Below are 18,133 nucleotides of genomic sequence, written 5' to 3'. Positions count from 1 at the left end.
GTCCGGTCACACTGGACCGAACGCTGCCAGTGTTCGATCGACTAATCTACCGAGCACTGTGTTAGCTAATTCACACCGGACGCGTCCGGTGTGGTGACTGGACATGTCCGGTCGCTGAGTACGTCGCCAAATACCGGACGTGTCCGGTCACCACACCGGACGCGTCCGGTAGCTCTAAAACCAGCGCGACTAACTCCTTTTCAACTCTATCTTCTTCACCCTTGCTTAAATGTGCCAACCACCAAGTGTATCACCATGTGCACATGTGTTAGCATATTTTCACAAATGTTTTCAAGGGTGTTAGCACCCCACTAGATCCTAAATGCATATGCAATGAATTAGAGCATCTAGTGGCACTTTGATAACCGCATTTCGATACGAGTTTCACTCCTCTTAATAGTACAGCTTTCTATTCTAAATGTGATCGCACTCGCTAAGTGTCTTGATCACCGAAACAAAATGGCTCCTACAATTTTACCTTTGCCTTAAGCCTTTTGTTTTTTCTCTTTCTTCTTTTCCAAGTTTAAGCATTTGATCATCACCATGCCATCACCATTGTCATGATCTTCACCATTGCTTCATTACTTGGAGTAGTGCTACCTATCTCATAATCACTTTGATAAACTAGGTTAGCACTTAGGGTTTCATCAATTAACCAAAACCAAACTAGAGCTTTCAGCCACCTCCACCGAGCACCACACCACCTCCGCCAAGCATCGCGCCACCTCCACCGAGCACCGCAGCCACCCCACCATCATCCCAGAGTCTCATCGTGCCCACATTTGCTTACTAACCGCGCTCAGTAAGTTGTCGTGGCCGCACCGCCTCCGACCGCCTTTCGTCGTAGCGGTTGGTGCTCTAGAACTACCGTCGTGTGTAGCAGCTCATAGACTCATTAGATCAAGTAGTCATGGTCACCGCTGGTGTAGCACCATTGTCCCGCTCTACCATGCCGCCATTGATGCCACCGCCGTGCTTAGCTTCAGCAATAGGTCCAGCTTGTCAGCTCAATAGGTGCGGGAGTTCATGGGGATCACGGTTGGGTCAGCACTGTCGCCGGAGAGGGTCGTCGTCGGTGAACTTTGGTTGTCCCGTGCCGCGCTCTGTTTTGCCGCCGCTGACGTATGGGATCGACTGAACCGAGGGCTCCAGCTATCAGTGACTCGAGGAGAAATCTAGTTCATTTGTTTTCAGTTTTGTTGCAAACTTTGAAAAATGATAAGTAGGGTTGTAGAGATCCAAATCTTGTGAACCAAATTTTGTAGTGTTTCTTAGGAAGTGTAGTATTTTATAAAAATATAAAATCTATTGCTTGACACTTTTTGCTAGGGTTCCTATTTATGTTATTTTAAGCCTTTATGTCTTGTCATTTTTGCATAGGATGTTTTACTTGGTAAAATGGCATGAAACTTTTACAGTAGTCTATTGGTAGCACTAGTAAGCCATTGTAAAATTCTAAGAATTTATGATGTACATTTAGTATATGTTTGTTATTTACCCTAATTATTTAATTAAATTAATAAAGGAATTTAAATAATTAGATTGTGATTAAGCATGATGTTTTCTATGGGTCTTATATGCATAGTAACTGTTGATGTCAATAGTAAGGCTTAGAAGCCATTGATTGTATACAAATAACTAATTATCGCTTTATCATTCAAATACAAGACTGCATCTATAGTTTTGATTGTGTGGATGATTTCATATGGGTAATGGTCTTTGTTGTAAAACTTGTTAATAACAAAGTTGTAGATAACTTACTAATCTACCTTGTGTTAAAGTTTTATAGTCATAGGACTTAGGGTTTTTGAGTTCTAGCTGTTACAAGTTTGCTGTCCGAAAGGTTTACTTTTTGGACAGATTTGATTGAATGATTTGTTTGCCCTATATAACTCTTGAATCACAGTAAGAGTATTAAAATAAAGTTGTAGATAATTTTATAAGCTTTCCAGAAAGTCCAAGATCATAGCATTTGGATAAGTAGAACTTCAGTTATGAGTAAAACAAGTAGCTACTATTTTGTGGTGTAGTAAAAGAATTGTTGAAGTGTTTGATTAAGTAATCAAGAAGAGATATGAACGTACTCAGTAAAGTGTGATGCACTTGTTATTACTTTAACACCATGCTGTTAAGAATGCTTACAAGAATCCATTCATCATGTATCATCATACTATACCTGTCAACATGTATGCATTCGCAATATCTTATGCCATATTCATGCATATAGGATCGACAGAGGAGATAACATTGCTGGAATTTAACGAAGGAGAGGAAGGGGACCAGCAGGAGATTCCTCAAGCCGCAGCTCCTGAAGGCGAGGAGCAGACCCCAGAAGAGCTTCTGGAGTGCCCTGACCACCGCCCCACTTCCTTTCTGAAAGGCAAATCCCGAAGCATTCTAAGTCTCCTAGTATTTTACTAAATATTACTTGAGTCCTTTATGATTAATGCATTAGGTTATAAGAGTTGATTGGAACCACTTGATGCATATAATTTCCTTGTTCAGAAATATACCTTAAACCCTATATAGGTCTAGGATCGAATATATGCTTAGCCATGCTTAGACCGGTAGAAGTCGGGTAATTTCCTATCACCTACGAGATATAGGTGGATACCAAAGCACGGTTGGCTATATTTGCTATCATGGAAAAGAACCATGGGGTGATGTAAATCAAGGCTAGATGGAGTCTATGTGTAGGTTGACTCATATGATTCTATCTGTGTCGATTAAGGACAGTACCGTTGTTGGCGCTTCTGACAAGATTGAACGCATGTCTATCACTTAGCTGGCCGGATAACTCGTTTCGATCGTGAATTCGAGTAGCTCAACTCAGGCCAGGCCCCGCTCTGTAAGAGTGTGCACTCTGGATGGTAGTAAGGATGTGTGGGGAGCCAGACTAAGCTCAAGGGCAGGCTAGGCCTGAACGTCCTGGCATTTGGTTGTTCCTGATTGTGCGAAGCTGGGCGAACCCACGAAATGTGTACTTGAGTTGTACCAAAGGTGACCTAAGGCTACCATGGCTGGTAGACCTGGGTTTGTGTTAGAAATAAATTCCCAGCTGGTTGAAATCGATTCGAAATGCCGTCTCTCCCGAAGAGTGAGAAACTTGGCTAGTCCCAACATCGTAGTAATTGTATTATAGAATATGACGGTTCGGATAAACATGGAATTACAATACCTGCTATGGTTACTATTGTATGCTCTTAAAATGATATACCACATGTTTGGCACAGGATAGTTGCTAATTTAGAGATGGATAGTTATAATTAACTTAATAACAGAATTATAATTGTATAACTGAGTTAATCGCTTTTTATGCAAAATGTTGTCAAGCTATCTCCACTTATACAGCCTTGCATAATCCTTAGAGTCATTTTATTTCTAGTTTATGACGGGTAAGTCTAGCTGAGTACCTTCTCGTACTCAGGGTTTTATTTCCCATTGTTGCAGATGGCACTGTGTATCATGGTTATTGCAAGAGTTGCTTCTATCTCGATGTGGATGAGGAGTAAGCCTTGGGCAGGCTTCTTTATTAATCCCTCTACATGCTTTTGTGGATTGTGATCATATGTTGGCACTGTATTAAACTATGTTGGCAAATGCTACTTTCAAACTTAATTTGCTTCCGCTTTTATCTATCAAACTTGGTTTGTAATAACTTTATTTCATACTCTGATGATGGAAATATATCTGTGAACTTTATGTAATATGTGACATGTATGTTGAATCATGTATAATCTTGGTTGTTGTGAATCATTTATCAAGACCCGTCGTGGTACTCGACGGACTACCGGGTTTATATAGGTTCAAGTATGACAGTGTGATCGCTTACGGGCTGCCATTGTACTTGTACTCTTATAAATTGGTTGGTTCTACGATAGGTGGGCACGACTGTTCTCGATGCAATTATGAGCATCAAGATTGGCGTTGATATGGTCGCGGGCATCATCGCGTAAGGGTTGATTAACCTCCTGGTTGGTGTCACGGGCTGGTCGACCACGCTGATTTCATGGTCCTTGTGATCCAGGGTTGATGGCAACATTGCCCCTGGACCCCCTGGATGATCTGGCCACTATGATAATGGCTTCCCCCTTGTGGAGAGAGCCACGGGGGTCTCAACTACGAGCCGATGCGATCAAAAAAGATGGAACTAGGTTCTAGATGTCATTGACCTGGACCTGAGCTGCTTTAAGCAGCGCTTGAATATTGAGTACCTCCGGCGTTGGTGGGAGTCTAGCCAGCTCGAGGGTGGCCACAGCTAGATTGGTGCTTGGCATCTGCTCCACTTGCTGGTTGTCCACCATGAGGAACTCTTGTTGGAGATTACGAGCGAGAGGTGGTGGGTCTCCTCTGGCAGCTTGGGTGGCGTTTTCTGCTTCTTCATTGCGACGTCGTTGGCGATCGGCGTTCCTGGCTTCACACTCACGGTGCTGGACACTGGTTTATCTATCGATAGCAACGCTGTTGTGGCTAACCATAAAAAGCTCTCTCCCAAAGCCTAGAGGGAAAGGTGGGCAGTTGCTGGTAGAGCCCTCGGAGTATGGCTCGAGGCTTTCCTCCAGGATTGTATGGAGCATGTCATCCGGAAGCTGCTGGATTTGCATGATGTTTATCATTAGTGCAGGCTAGTTGGCCTCAGGGAGGTCGATCTGGTAGAGGTCATTGACGTAGTTGCGCTTGGTGTGGTCGGCGAAAAGATGGTGCAGGGTGTCCCAACAGATCGGATTTGCACCCACCAGCCCAAAAGAATAGGGCCTCAGTATGTTCTCCATTAGGGCAGGGAGTGGTCGGCGTTGAACGGTACGCCCTTCCGGAGTTGCCGTGATCACCAAATCTTCATCTTGCCACCTCGGACGACGTGCATGAGCAGGGTGCTCGGCATTAGTGGCATGGTGACCTTGGAGTGTAGGAACTTCGTCGCTCGCTCTAGATTGATCTAAGACCAAATCCACAAGGAGCTGGCATTCCGCTAAGCGGTCTGTGACCCGATCAATTGATGCGATCAGATCGCCATTGCTGATGGATCTCCAAACCCAGCGGTGAGGCACCAAGATCGGAGATGTCATTGTAGATGTTGGCATGATCGACATAGGGTGATTCTGCACCGCCTCCATGATTTCCTCGACGTTGTCGGCGTTGATGACCCAAGTCATAGATCTAACCGTGAAGGTCTGGCCTGGCTCGAGAAGGATCATGGAGCTCGGGAAGCGGACCATCTGGCTTGCCATGGAATCAGCACGCACACCCCCTACCTAGCGCGCCACTATTGATGAAATCTAGTCAGTAGTCTACCAAGGGATATGCCCACGGTAGTAGATGAATCGGTGAAGGTGCACGTAATAGGAGCCAGATGGCGACACAAGCGCAGAGACAAGCGATTTAGACAGGTTCAGGTTGTCTGATCGACGTAATACCCTATGTCTTGTGTCTTCGGTGGATTGTATTGAATATGAGATGCATTCGGTGGATTATATAGTCTGGAGGGTAGGGTTATATGTCGGTTTAAGTCTAGATCTATTCGGCTATATGGTAAGTATTTTTAAGGAATATGATATCTATCATATCCGAATAGATCTTCCTTCATCGCCAAGATGTCTTCTGATTGTCTTGCGGTGCACGCCGACTAGAGCCGAGCACCGTAGGCCTTGATCTTATGGGCTGGACCTCCCCTGGCCGTGTGGCCCATGTTCATTGCTGTGGGTACCTGGGGTTATACCCCCACAAAAACCAAACAAGGACCTTTCAGCCGTTTCTGTTGGCAGATTCTGCCATGGATCCGATGGGCTTCTCTACACGTTGGGCCCATCTGACAGTGGTTGTTTGAGCCATTGGCTAAATGGCTGGGCTGAATCCTGAACGGATCAGCTCCTTTGTCGTCGTATTCTCTCGTTCAAACTTTAAAGTACTCAGTGTTAACCTTTCATCAAAATAAAGTACTCCACACATCATATCTTTCAAAATAAAGTACTCCATGTTCACATCATATCTTTCAAAATAAAGTACTCCATGTTCACACCATATATCTTTCAAAATTGTCTTGTGCTAAGACAATTTTTTTCCATAAATGAAGTTTATAAATAAATGAAATTCTCTTGTACCTTGTCTGGCACATCCTTTTGTTGTTCAGCACACACGTACAGGAACTCCACAATTTTCCCATCTAGCTTCTTTCTTGTTGACCACCAACCATTTATATGGATTGGGGCTTTAAGGTCAATGCTTGTTTTCCTTTACCCGAGCAAAATCCCTACTCATTTGCTTAGAAACGGTAGAAGTCAAATCAGTGATGGGTTGCTCATGATTCGCGCATTATGAGAATTTTTCACATTGCTTGCTAAAACATTTAAACTGTGTATCTATCGTAATAAGTTTTGAAGATAACCCATACATACCACTTTCCATGTTATGAGGATGGTAAACTTAGTACCTTATTGGGATCAGATATCCCGTGGATAAACCATCTAGGAGACGGCAACCTCCAAAATTAACAAGAACTCCGCAACGAACACACTCAACTAGTGTCGCTAGATGCAAACTCTCAATTGCACTTGATCACCCTAAATCTCACCAAGTCGCAATCGTAAGTGTTCTTATGTGAGTGGAGTGAGTTCTTAAGTTCCAATAGGAGTAGCTATCAAATGGGAGAGCCAAGAGAGCCAAAGTGGCTGTCCACACCGCCAATTTATAAGCCCATCTCAAGAGCTACCGTGCAGAAAACGTACTCACTGGAGCTCCCACACCAAAGAGCTCCAACGGCTATTATATTACCAATGGCTACTTTAACTAGCCGTTACTGTTGATCACTCCGGTGCTATCTCTTATGTAAGCACTGGAGGGCCCGGTGAACACTTATGCTTGAAGTGCGTTGAAAAAATATCTCTCTAGAGTATCCCTAGCTCCAATGCACTTTTCGGTGCCCTCACCAAAAACCTCCGGTGACCATGTTTGAACATCCCACGATGTTAGTTACCATTATGCGAAAAGCACGATGCCCCACCTCCGGTGAGTACCGGAACACAACACTCCAAATTGCAGCCAACAGCTAACATTGTATGAAAACTCTAGTGCACGCCTTTGGTGGTGCACCAGAGACATCTAGTGACCACTTCGCATCTTGTTGAACTTTGGGCGAGTTACTCTCCTATGGCATCACTTATAGAAGATGCAATATAAGAGATCTGGTGGAGATGCTCTTAGTCCACTAGTTTTCATTCAATTAAAATTGGGGCTTGCAGAATGCCATCCCGCGTGACTGGAGGTAGCAATGTGCAAGGAGGACCGTCGAGGTGTGGTGGGGGTGGGGGAGAGGGCGTGGGGTGAGGAAGAAAGGGGGTGGGCGGGAGCGATGACAACCATGGCCATATACACTATCCTCCCCTCTATGTTGTCACAATGTACATTCAATGTCAATGCAATAACTCTAGCAACATTTGCGCCACGGAATACATGCCAACAACCAAGACACAAATGGAGCTTGATTTTTTTTTAGATTTGAACACCTTATATTAGAAGGAAACTTTACCAACCTATGCCAAAGGTAATAATATATTAGGGCAGTCCCAACGGTGCATTGATGATGGTTTCTATCCTCATTAAATGACTTGCCACGTAGGCAAAACGCTGATATGGCAACGTAATTAATGAAGAAAGAGAGCAAAAATAATAGAAATGGTTTCTTCAGGGCAGTCCCAATGAAAGAAACTAGTAGTTTCTATAACATAGGATACCGCACCAAAAAAGTACTGTTTTCCAACCCATGGTTTCTATGAGTAATAACTATTTTCTCTTTCTCTCTCCCAACTCTATCTTTTCCTCCAATGGGAGTGCGACACGAGCTCCCTAGAAACTGGTGGTTTCTCCCCAATGGCGATTTCATGGTTTCTTGGTGCATTGGGTCAAGAGTAGACCTGGTTTCTTCATGAAAAAACCATTTCTATGATTTTTGCTCTCTTTCTTCATTAATTACGTTGCCATGTCAGCATTTTGCCTACGTGGCAAGTCATTTAATGAGGATAGAAACCATCATCAATGCACCGTTGGGACTGCCCTCATGAAGAAATCAGGTCTACTCTTGACCCAATGCACCAAGAAACCATGAAATCGCCATTGGGGAGAAACCACCAATTTCTAGGGAGCTCGTGTCGCACTCCCATTGGAGGAAAAAGATAGAGTTAGGAGAGAGAAAGAGAAAATAATTATTACTCATAGAAACCATGGGTTAAAAAGCAGTACTTTTTTTTGCGGTACCCTATATTATAGAAACTACTAGTTTTTTTTTTATTGGGACTGCTCTTAGTAGATCATAAAAAATGCATTATCTCGGGGACAGGCCTAGCCCAGCACTAACTACGCACATTGATTGGAGTACCATGGTAACGCTAGTTTCTGCCGTGTTGATGTGAAAACGCCTCCCCTTCTGATCTGCGGATACGTGGTGAAAACCAAAACATGAAAACTAATTAAAAAGTTACACTTTTAAACTAAAAAAATTTTGAACCTTGGCACGCCGCACATATATAGATATAGTTCATCCACGTATGTGCTCTCATGAAAAAGTTGAGATGCAAAGTCATTTTTAAAAGTTCATATGAAAATAACAAAATTCAAGTGTATGTGTCCTACTAGAAGACACAGTCCTGGAATTGTGTCTTGTAAATGCGCTTACAAGTGAAATTTGTCTTTTTTTTATACGATTTTTTCAAAAATAATTCGGCATCCAACTTTAGATACTACGTGTCTACGTGCCAGGTTTTAATTTTTTTTTTCAAGTTACACAAGTGCATTTTTAAATTACTTTTCGCAATTGTTAAAGATTTGATTTGATTTGATTTGCAGTGCATATTTCCCCGCCACAGGCCACAGTACTCCAGATCCCTATAGATCCTCGACAACATGTTCCGCCGCCGGAGCGTCGTCTCGGTCGGCGATCGGAGCGTCGTCTCCGTCGCCGCCCAGAGCAGCAGCAGCAGCAGCATTTCCCGGATCTATGGGCCGAGGGACCTCAAGGATGAGTTCCTCCTAGGCGATCTGAAAAAAAGAGAGTAGACCAGTTCTTAGCAAGATCGCGAGGTGCTACAGCCGATTGTTGGATGAAAAGCTCGGATACGTTGGGTTTTGCTTCGGCCTCCTGGATCCCACCTCCAACATCTACGTCAATTACTTCCTGTCCCCAGATGAAGCTGCCTGGGAGGACCGGAGGAGGATGAAGGAGTAGGAGACCAGGCTGCGGACGTGATCCAGCGGTCTTTCAATGGCCTCCACGCCTTCCTGACCTGCCTCTTTCCCTACCTCCCCGACGTGGAGGCCGTGCGATACCTTGACGCTGCCGGGGCGGATCCCCTCGTCGCCTCCCTCCTCATCATCAACCGCCGCGGGATAGAGCAGTCGTTCAGACTCGACTCCGACACCACCGCGGCCGCCGTCGAGGTGGCCCTTCGATGCGCAGCAGTCGCCGCCCGGCACCCAGATCCGCAGAAGCTCGTTCTAGGGTGGAAGCTGGTTTCACCTGACCTGAAGAAGCTCCTACCCAAGTTTCAACCTTCGTCCAACCGTGATGTACTTCTGATCCCCAAGACGAAGATGGAGCAAGAGGATCCTGGGACATTGGATGATCTAGTGCTTCCGCTTGCCCGGGCGGCGAAATCTCGGCTGCATCGGGCAAAACCCCAGGCGCTGCCGCTTGCCCGGGCGGCGAGGAAGCGTGTGCTTATTGCAATGATCCATCGGTTCTACCTAACGGCGCTTGCCAAGCTGCCCAAGGACGAGCTGTGCTCTCGGTATCACCACAGCCTGCTGAAGGCCGGCCACTGCTATGGTCCGCTGGACCCTGTCTCCAACATCATCAATTCATCATCGACACTGTTTGGTATGACAGAGCCTTCCCTCCGAGCAAACAGGTTACAATACACATGATCGGAACCAGGTGTCTGATGCGAATTATGGCCCGATCATTCTATGGCCTTGTGTCCTTCATGTGCACCCGCTACCCGGATCGCACGGCTGACCAAGTTCTGGAGCGCCTTCTGGTTGCCAATGCTGACTTGCGAGTTGCTGATCCCACCCTTGCTGACATGGCTGTTGTCGCTGGGCCTGCTATGAGAAGAGACTTCAGCTTGAGCACCTCTGGTAATTTGCCACAGGTGGCTTCTTTCATGGCCTTGGCTTATGAGGTAACAAAAAGTTGTTTTGGAGGAACGACCACACTCCGCAGTCTCCGATCAGCGTATACCGCTGCTGCCATCGCCGCGTGCCACCCCGCGCCACATGAGCAACAAGCGCTTCTTGCATCACCTGACTCGCTGCTCAAGCTTCAGGTTGCCCATATGCAGGTGCTGCATAAAGATGGCCTGCTCTCCTCCGATAGTGTTGAGTTCCTCGCCAGGTTACTACTCCTGTCTCCCAATGCTGATGAGTACTATCAGCAACCGCAACCAGAGCCTCAAAAGGTTGACAAGCCAGCCTACATGGAGTTTTCTTATCGATGCCTCAAATTTTGGAGGCAGCATGATTCAGTCCAAAGGATGGTGGGAGTAGCATTGGCCAAATTCAACAGGAACAAGGTTGGTTTCTTCTCTTACCAGCAAAGATGCCCGTGCATTACAACGAGAGAAAAAACAATATCTCTAGGTCAATGGACTTGATTCAACTTAGATGATCACCTCATCTTCCTCCATATCTTACCTTCCACCGTTGATACAGGGATCCATACGTTATTAATTGTTACATTTCACCGGTAGTTGATGAGCTCTTTGTGATTCAGTCAACAGTAGTTTTATCGTTCGGTAGAAGTGTAGGTGTTAGATTGCAAAGTACGTGTGCACAGGCTACGGGCTCGGTCCATGGGCCATGGACCTGCAGTCCACCGGACCATGTCCATGATGGTGTATTGGGATGATTAAATCTCGACCTCAGATCTGGTGATGAGTATTTAGATGGTATATCTGGATTTATTTTTTAAGAAAAACGCCGTATATCATGTATTGATAACAACATGGTGACGTCATCACGCTAACAAAGAATCAAGCCGAGCACGTTCTTTGGCAGAGCAAAAGAGAGCACGGCGCCACGGCCACCGTGGCTCGGTCGGCACTCGGCACATGCGGCAAGGTCCTGTTCGAGGAATTTTGAAGGAATCTGAATAAATTTAAAAGAATTTGTAAGAGAAAAATATTGTTTTGGATGAGAAAAAAAAGCAGCCAGATTTAAGATCACTCGAACGGGGCCAAGGTGTTCGCCCGTGTGCGGGAGTGACGCAGGAGCGCCTGCCTCCATCTCAGCACTACCGTAGACAGCTCGGCCGAGCAGCCGACGTCTGAGGCCATGTGCAGCGGTGTACGGAAATTTTGAGAAAAGCTCCAAATCGAAGCAAACACGAAATCTTCTCGACCGTACCCCTCCGTAAATTCTAATCCTATGTAATTACTTTCCGTCACAATTTTAGGTCTACAAATGTTGCCTAAGAAGCATTTGTCAGGTGCGGAGAAAAAAAAAAGGAAACGGCAGGATGAGTTCATTGAATCACAAAGGGGTGCTTTACATTTTTTCAGCAAGCCCTGAAGCATTATTTTTTTATTTGAGGTAATCATATTAGTTATTTTATCTTTCTTTTAGTTACTTCTATTGTAAAAACATTGTGTTTTATGAACTATATATATTCTCCCATTTATCTCATACCGGTACTAGTATATGATTTCTCATGTTAGAAGTGGCAAAAAAAAAGGCCTAAAGGGCCCTTGCTTTCCTATTGTCCAAGGGCCTTGAAATCTATAGAGCCGACCCTAGGTGAGCCCTTGTTGGTCGCTCTACGCCAGCGTGGTCTCGTCCTGCAGAAGGTAGGATACGCACTGGATGGCACCAGGGAACTGGGGCAGGTGGAGGTCACCGGCGAGATGCACCACGATGTGTGCCGCGAGCTTCCTCATCTCCGCGTTTTCCGGTCGCCGGCCGTCTCTCCATCAAAGCGAGTCGATCAGCTTCTGGATCTTGGGCCTAGAAGGAAGAAACAGCTTTCGGGGACGCTCCACCCGAAGTCCGGCAGGAGCAGGAGTCCTTCGACGCCGACGGCAACCGTGGCGGTAGCGAGAGCCAGCGCCGCGAGCGCGGTGACCAGGAGGCGGTGGCCCTCGACGAGGTCCCGCCGCACGCCATATCGATCCTGGAGTCAGTACCCGAGCTCGCAGAGCGCATGGACGTGACCCAGCGTGGCCCCACGCGTGCAGAGCCACCCCTGCATAGCCGCGTGCAGCCGTGCAGGTCGCGGTCTGACTTGGCGCGGCGCTGCGGCGTGCCTGCCGAAGGCCGCCCTCTCCATAAGTGCTGCGCCACCGTTGCGGCTGCCCAGGCACTCAACCCCCATCCTATCCATGATCCATCATGCTACGCACACGGGATCCAAGGGGCACAGTAAAAGCTCCTCCAAATAGTTACGCATGAAATTCACGGAATGGCGGGAAAGGAAGCATAAATCAAGAAGATCATTTTTTCAGCGGCAACGAAGGATGGTTATAATTTTCAGCGACAACTAACGAATTTTCTCCTCTTTCTCTATGCCGCCCTTCGTCTCGCCTCCTCTCATGTGCGCTCGACGGCGCCAGCCGTCTGCGGCAAACAGCGCTCGGGCCGCTTTCTCCACAGTTTCGGACTACCTGCGCTCCGACGCTCTTTATGCCTTTGCGATTCGAGCGACGGCGGCCTCCACGATTTGAGTGATGACGCCGGCTCTGCTTGTCGAAACCAAATCGAAATCAGATTTTGATTCGCTAACCGGATGATGAAGGGTCGGCGAAGCCATGAACGACGGCCATCGCGGCGTCGCCAGCTTCTCGGCCGAGGCAGCTCTGCGCTCAAGGAGGAGCCACGGAGGGCCTGCGTCTGACTCCACGGCGCCTCGCCGTCGCGGCCTGTGCTCGCGACTCGACGCCGCCTCACCGTCGCTGCCCCGCGCCCCCGCTTTTGACTCCATGGCGTCTCGTGGTGGCGGCCCGAGCTCGCGACTCGACGCCGCCTCGCCGTCGCTGCCCCCACGCCCCCGCTCGTGACTCCACAGCGCCTCGCCGTCGCGGCCCGCGCTCGTGACTCGATGCCGCCTCGCCGTCGCTGTCCCGCGCACCTGCCTCGACCTTCCTCCCTCGGCCTTATTGATTCGATGGGGATCGAGATGATTTGGGTGCGAAGTCGGCTGTTTATAGGAGGACGAGTCATGGCGAGGGTGGATTCCATATTGGTTTCTATGTTTGGCCGAGTTCTTGACGGATAGGAGACGAACGAGCCGAGCCTGTAGCGTAGGGAGGCCAGGCGAAAAAATATCCAGACCAAAAAAAGAACCGAATTTACTATATATATATATATATATATATATATATATATATATATATATATATATATATATATATAGTATTACTATATTGGGTACCGAGCATGAGTATGGACTTTTTGTTAAATATAAACCGTACACAACTTAATACGTTTTAAAATCGGACTTCGTACCGTGCTAGACAAGAACTATTCTAATTTATATGAGCATGGATTATATATATAGATCATATTCGCTTCTCTTATAATATGTCTTTTTCGGCTTGTTTTTTTAGTCGAAACATTGTTTTTCTCCCACGATAAATCAGCCGGAACAGTATTTTGGCTTGTTTTTTCAGCGAAGCGAACGGGGCCATAAGGCCAAACAGAAAAAAAAAACTCTCGATCACCGGTAGTTAAGAGGAGGTGGATGAAAAAAATAGATGGACGAAAAAAATAGTTGTAAATTTTGCCTCTTTATTATTACCCTAATGCTACTTTCTGAGCGCGCAGGCTCGTGTCTCTGGGCGTGCGCACCGCGTAGGCCATCGGATCCAATCACAGGATGAAACAACGAAGCGCCCCACCACCGCACGCATGCGTTATCTCCTCGACTCCTCCCCACCGCAAGCCTCTCTCTCTTTCATCTCCGGTGAACTCTCTCCAACGGCCACGCTAGTGCGCCCCACTCCGGCAAGGTCCTCCCTAGCGGCCGCGCCCCCAAAGTGCCCACGTGGCGCCCCTCCATGGCGGCAGCGGCGGCCATGGCGGGTTCCAACGTTGTCGTCAGATCCGAAGCCGAGTGACGTGGAGGCAGCGGGAGAGGCAACGCCGGCGGCCGTGAAGACGCTCTGGGAGGAGGCGGGGGTGGGGAGGAGAAAGACAATAGAGGAAGAAGATAAGGTAGAAAGTGAGCAGGCGTGGGTGCTGTGGGGGTGTGCAGGTAGGCAGTAGTAAAATTCTTATTATTAGGTATAGATATAGATATAGACTTGCTCTAAAGTTTTGCTTAAAATAACCCCCCGTTGTATTATGCTCAGGCTTCCAAGTTAACTCTCTCTTCATGTTCATGGTTGAAGGTACACAAGTATAGGCTTCATTTTATCTGTGGCGTCAATGAGCTCGTATCTGGTCCGGAGTACAACATAACCTTAAGCTATGATAAAGAGAATCCTTTGATTTATCATCACACCCATGTCAACTTTCTAGTGACCTGCGAAGACCCTCAATTTGCCTATGGACCTGCAATGCTCTTTTTTGCTGAATGTGGCAACTATAACACTAAAGAGTCTTGGTGTTTCCCTGTGAATCCGCAGGATCAGGACACTGGTATGCTCTTGTATTGACCTTACAATTTCCATGTTAATATTCTGCATATCATTATAATATCGATTTCATGATCTGTGTTGTGATATAGTTCACAAGTACAGGCCTAGGCAAAATACTCGATACCCATTATCCGTACCCGAATTACCCGAACCCGAGGTACCCGATCTTAAATTCGGATAGCAATTCTGATTAAACGAAATTAGTTTGGGTAATTCGGGTAATATCCCCGGTACCCGAACTACCCAAACTACCTGAACATGTGCCTGTGTATGGAACATGTATTCGGGAACATGTGCAACTGACAACACATCACAAGCACAAAGACATGGGTTAAGGCGATGCTTATCCTGTGATACAGTGACTGATCCAAAATGCCTCAGATGAAAATAAGTAATAAAGGATGCCTGGAGTCGAGTATTGTTACCATAAAATATTTAGAAGAAATTTTCCTTTGGAGCCAACATGCTTGCATCATCAAATGCTGAACGAGAATCCAAGATGGGGACCAACTATACTGAATATGGTTTTCCTTCTATATAATACAGAGATATTTGTTGAGAATGCTTAATTGCAAGGATGGAACAAATTATGTATCTTTGTGCAGGACCCATGGTTTTTAAGGTGGTAAGGCGAGGTGTTGCTACCCACCCATTCCCATTGCCTAGTTGACGTCTTAAATACCATGGGAAAATCCTTTTGGTTTTGCTGAATTAGATTCATCGGTTCAATTTTGACAGTTGTGTACATTGGTTTATTATAAACGTTTTTTTCATGTATATCATAGCAGTAGGGGCAAGAGAGATTAACAACTGCTATTTATCTTGAATAGGGATCTAGCATCACACCATCTATCCGGAAGCTAGGACATCATGATGTGTGATATAAGTAATTAACACGATTGTTTAAAATAAGATTTGGAACCAGCCAGGTAGCATGGAAATTGTTTGGTATAACTTGATTTATACATAATAGTATTGTAATGTACGTACCATATATACGACCACAATGCTTCTTTCTGCCATACCTCCACACGACCTTATTAAGAATAGTAGTTAGTCATTTGGCCCCAAATCTGAATATTATGGCTGCTGAGTCTGCATTGAACATCTAGTGAATTTTTACCTATAGACTTAACGGCCAAATGCTTAAAAAATTAAATGCCCAAACGTTTTACTATAGAAGAAAAATTAAGCATGTTAATGCTAGAATTTTTTGGCATTCAACGAGTTTAGAAGATGCTCTGCCATTGTAAACCAGTATAATGAAAGGGTATACCTAATGCTGACCATAACCAGAATGAATCATGGTTTCTTCTATAATCAGAATAAATCCTAATATGAATTGAGATGCCGCTCGAAATATTTGGAGATTTAGTTCATTCACAAAATCTTGGAGATGTTTAGGCCCCATTCGCTTCGCTGAAAAAACAAGCCAAAACACTGTTCCGGCTGATTTGTTGTGAGAGAAAAATACTCTTCCGGCTAAAAAAAAGCTGAAAAGTACGGATTATAAGAGAAGCGAACAGGGCCTTAGCAAGTAACAATCATAATGCGGCAATACATTCAATATTAGTGGAATTGAAGAATGTATATCGACGTCCTTTATATGATGTTCAGGTCAATACTCAATAGCTAAAATCAGAATACCGAGAAATAAAACAGATGCTTTTCCTGTAGTAAGTAAACCTGCAAATAGAAGGAGTTAACCTTATTTAACGAAAACGTCCTTTATTTTGGCAACAAACAAGAACAAACCTTTAAATTCTTTGGTCCTTCCCTATGTGGTGCACAAATGCAATAGAGATTTTCTCACATGAAAAATTGTCACTAGCATGTGCCCCCTATGCTATTTAATGTATTTTGATTTTCATGTGTGCAGAGCATGTCCGTTGCATTTACTGTGAGCGCCAAGGGATTACAATTGTGCATCCAGCTGTGAGGACTTTTCATGGGCGTGACAGAGAGTTTGACAAAGTGTTGCGTGGAGAACGTCTTTTTACTGGATCAGACATAAGAAACTGTCACATCAGGTATAGTTTGGAATTTGACATATAGTAGCTCATGTGTATGTTAATGATATATTATGGAGAGTTTAGTTCCACCTTGATTGTTTAGAGTAAGATAGACCAACATATAAGGCTTCTATAGTCTATCCCACCATTCCCGGGTTAATCCTTTTACGCGAAGCGAGGACGAAAGCTTAAGTGGGATGGTGGTAGGTGTGGTTCGCTCAGCGTATAGAGTGAATCTAAGCCGTTTGGACTCTAGGGTGTTACAAATGGTATCGGAGCCGACCTTCGCGGCCATAGGCACGTGTGGGTCAGGTGCGCAGACATGGGGTTCATTACGCGTGTAGGTCCTGCGGGGGTGCACGGTGTGGCACATGTGCTGGCACTGGATGCACGGTTGCGTGTGCTAAGAGAGAATGTTCCTGGTCATCTTTTGCCCGGTTGTGGGTGTGTTGGGTCGACGAGGACGTCGGTTCCTTTGAGGGGGGTGTATGTCACATCCGGCATAGTTTAGAATTTAGCCCATAGTGGCCCATGTGCATGTTAATGATATATTGTGGAGAGTTTAGTCCCCACCTTGGTGTTTAGAGTGGGATAGATGGCCGAGTGCGGGTCAGGTGCACGGACATGGGGTTCATTGCGCGTGTAGGCCCTGCGGGGTGCACGGCGTGGCACATGTGCCGGCACTGGACGCACGGTCACGTGTGCTAAGAGGGACCGTTCCTGGTCATCGTTTGCCCGGTTGTGGGTGTGTTGGGCCGACGATGACGTCGGTTCCTTTGAGGAGGGTATATGTCACATCCCGCATAGTTTAGAATTTGGCCCATAATAGCCCATGTGCATGTTAATAATATATTATGGAGAGTTTAGTCCCACCTTAGTTGTTTAGAGTGGGATAGAAACATATAAGGCTTCTAAAGTCCATCCCACTATCCTTGGGTTAATCCTTTTACGCAAAGCGATGACAAAAGCTTAAGTGTGATGGTGGTAGGTGTGATTTGCTCAGCGCGCAGAGTGGATCTAAACCATATAAGGCTTCTAAAGTTCATCCTACCATCCATGGGTTAATCCTTTTAGGCGAAGCGAAGACGAAAGCTTAAATGGGATGGTGGTATGTGGGTTAATCCTTTTACGCGAAGCGATGACGAAAATTTAAGTGGGATGATGGTAGGTGTAGTTTGCTCAACGTGCAGAGTAAATCTAAGCCGTTTAGATTCACCAACCACGCTCTGTTTCTGTTTGCTAACAATGCCCCAGATAGGCTGGATGGTATTCTTGCAGACGACTTCATCTACTGTGATTATGTCCTAGATCCTAATGCTAGAGAAATCGACTTCCCATTTATGTTTATGTCAGAGATGTAGCGGATAAGCTTTGACTGCATCTACTCTGACTGGGCAGTAGATGCTAACAATAGAGCAACGGACATGCTTGCAGTTGTGTCTGCTTGTCGGGTTTAACGTCATGTGATGTTGCTCTAGGTGTATTTGGGTGTTGGATCTGTGG

General features: G+C 45.8%; 1 long non-coding RNA gene and 1 pseudogene across 1 annotated transcript; both read left to right on the top strand.

Moving 5' to 3' along the window:
- Positions 1-9,089: 9,089 nt before the first annotated feature.
- Positions 9,090-12,406, top strand: LOC136542915 (uncharacterized; annotated as a pseudogene).
- Positions 12,407-13,825: 1,419 nt separating this feature from the next.
- Positions 13,826-17,338, top strand: LOC136542260 (uncharacterized). Its single transcript, XR_010780637.1, has 3 exons — positions 13,826-14,233; positions 14,370-14,619; positions 16,498-17,338. It is a non-coding gene; the product is annotated as an uncharacterized lncRNA (long non-coding RNA).
- Positions 17,339-18,133: the final 795 nt, after the last annotated feature.

The sequence above is a fragment of the Miscanthus floridulus genome, chromosome 3 (assembly GCF_019320115.1).
Source record: "Miscanthus floridulus cultivar M001 chromosome 3, ASM1932011v1, whole genome shotgun sequence".
NCBI lineage: Eukaryota > Viridiplantae > Streptophyta > Magnoliopsida > Poales > Poaceae > Miscanthus > Miscanthus floridulus.
The sequence above is the reverse complement of the archived record's forward strand: the minus strand, read 5'-3'. Positions and strand labels throughout refer to the sequence as shown.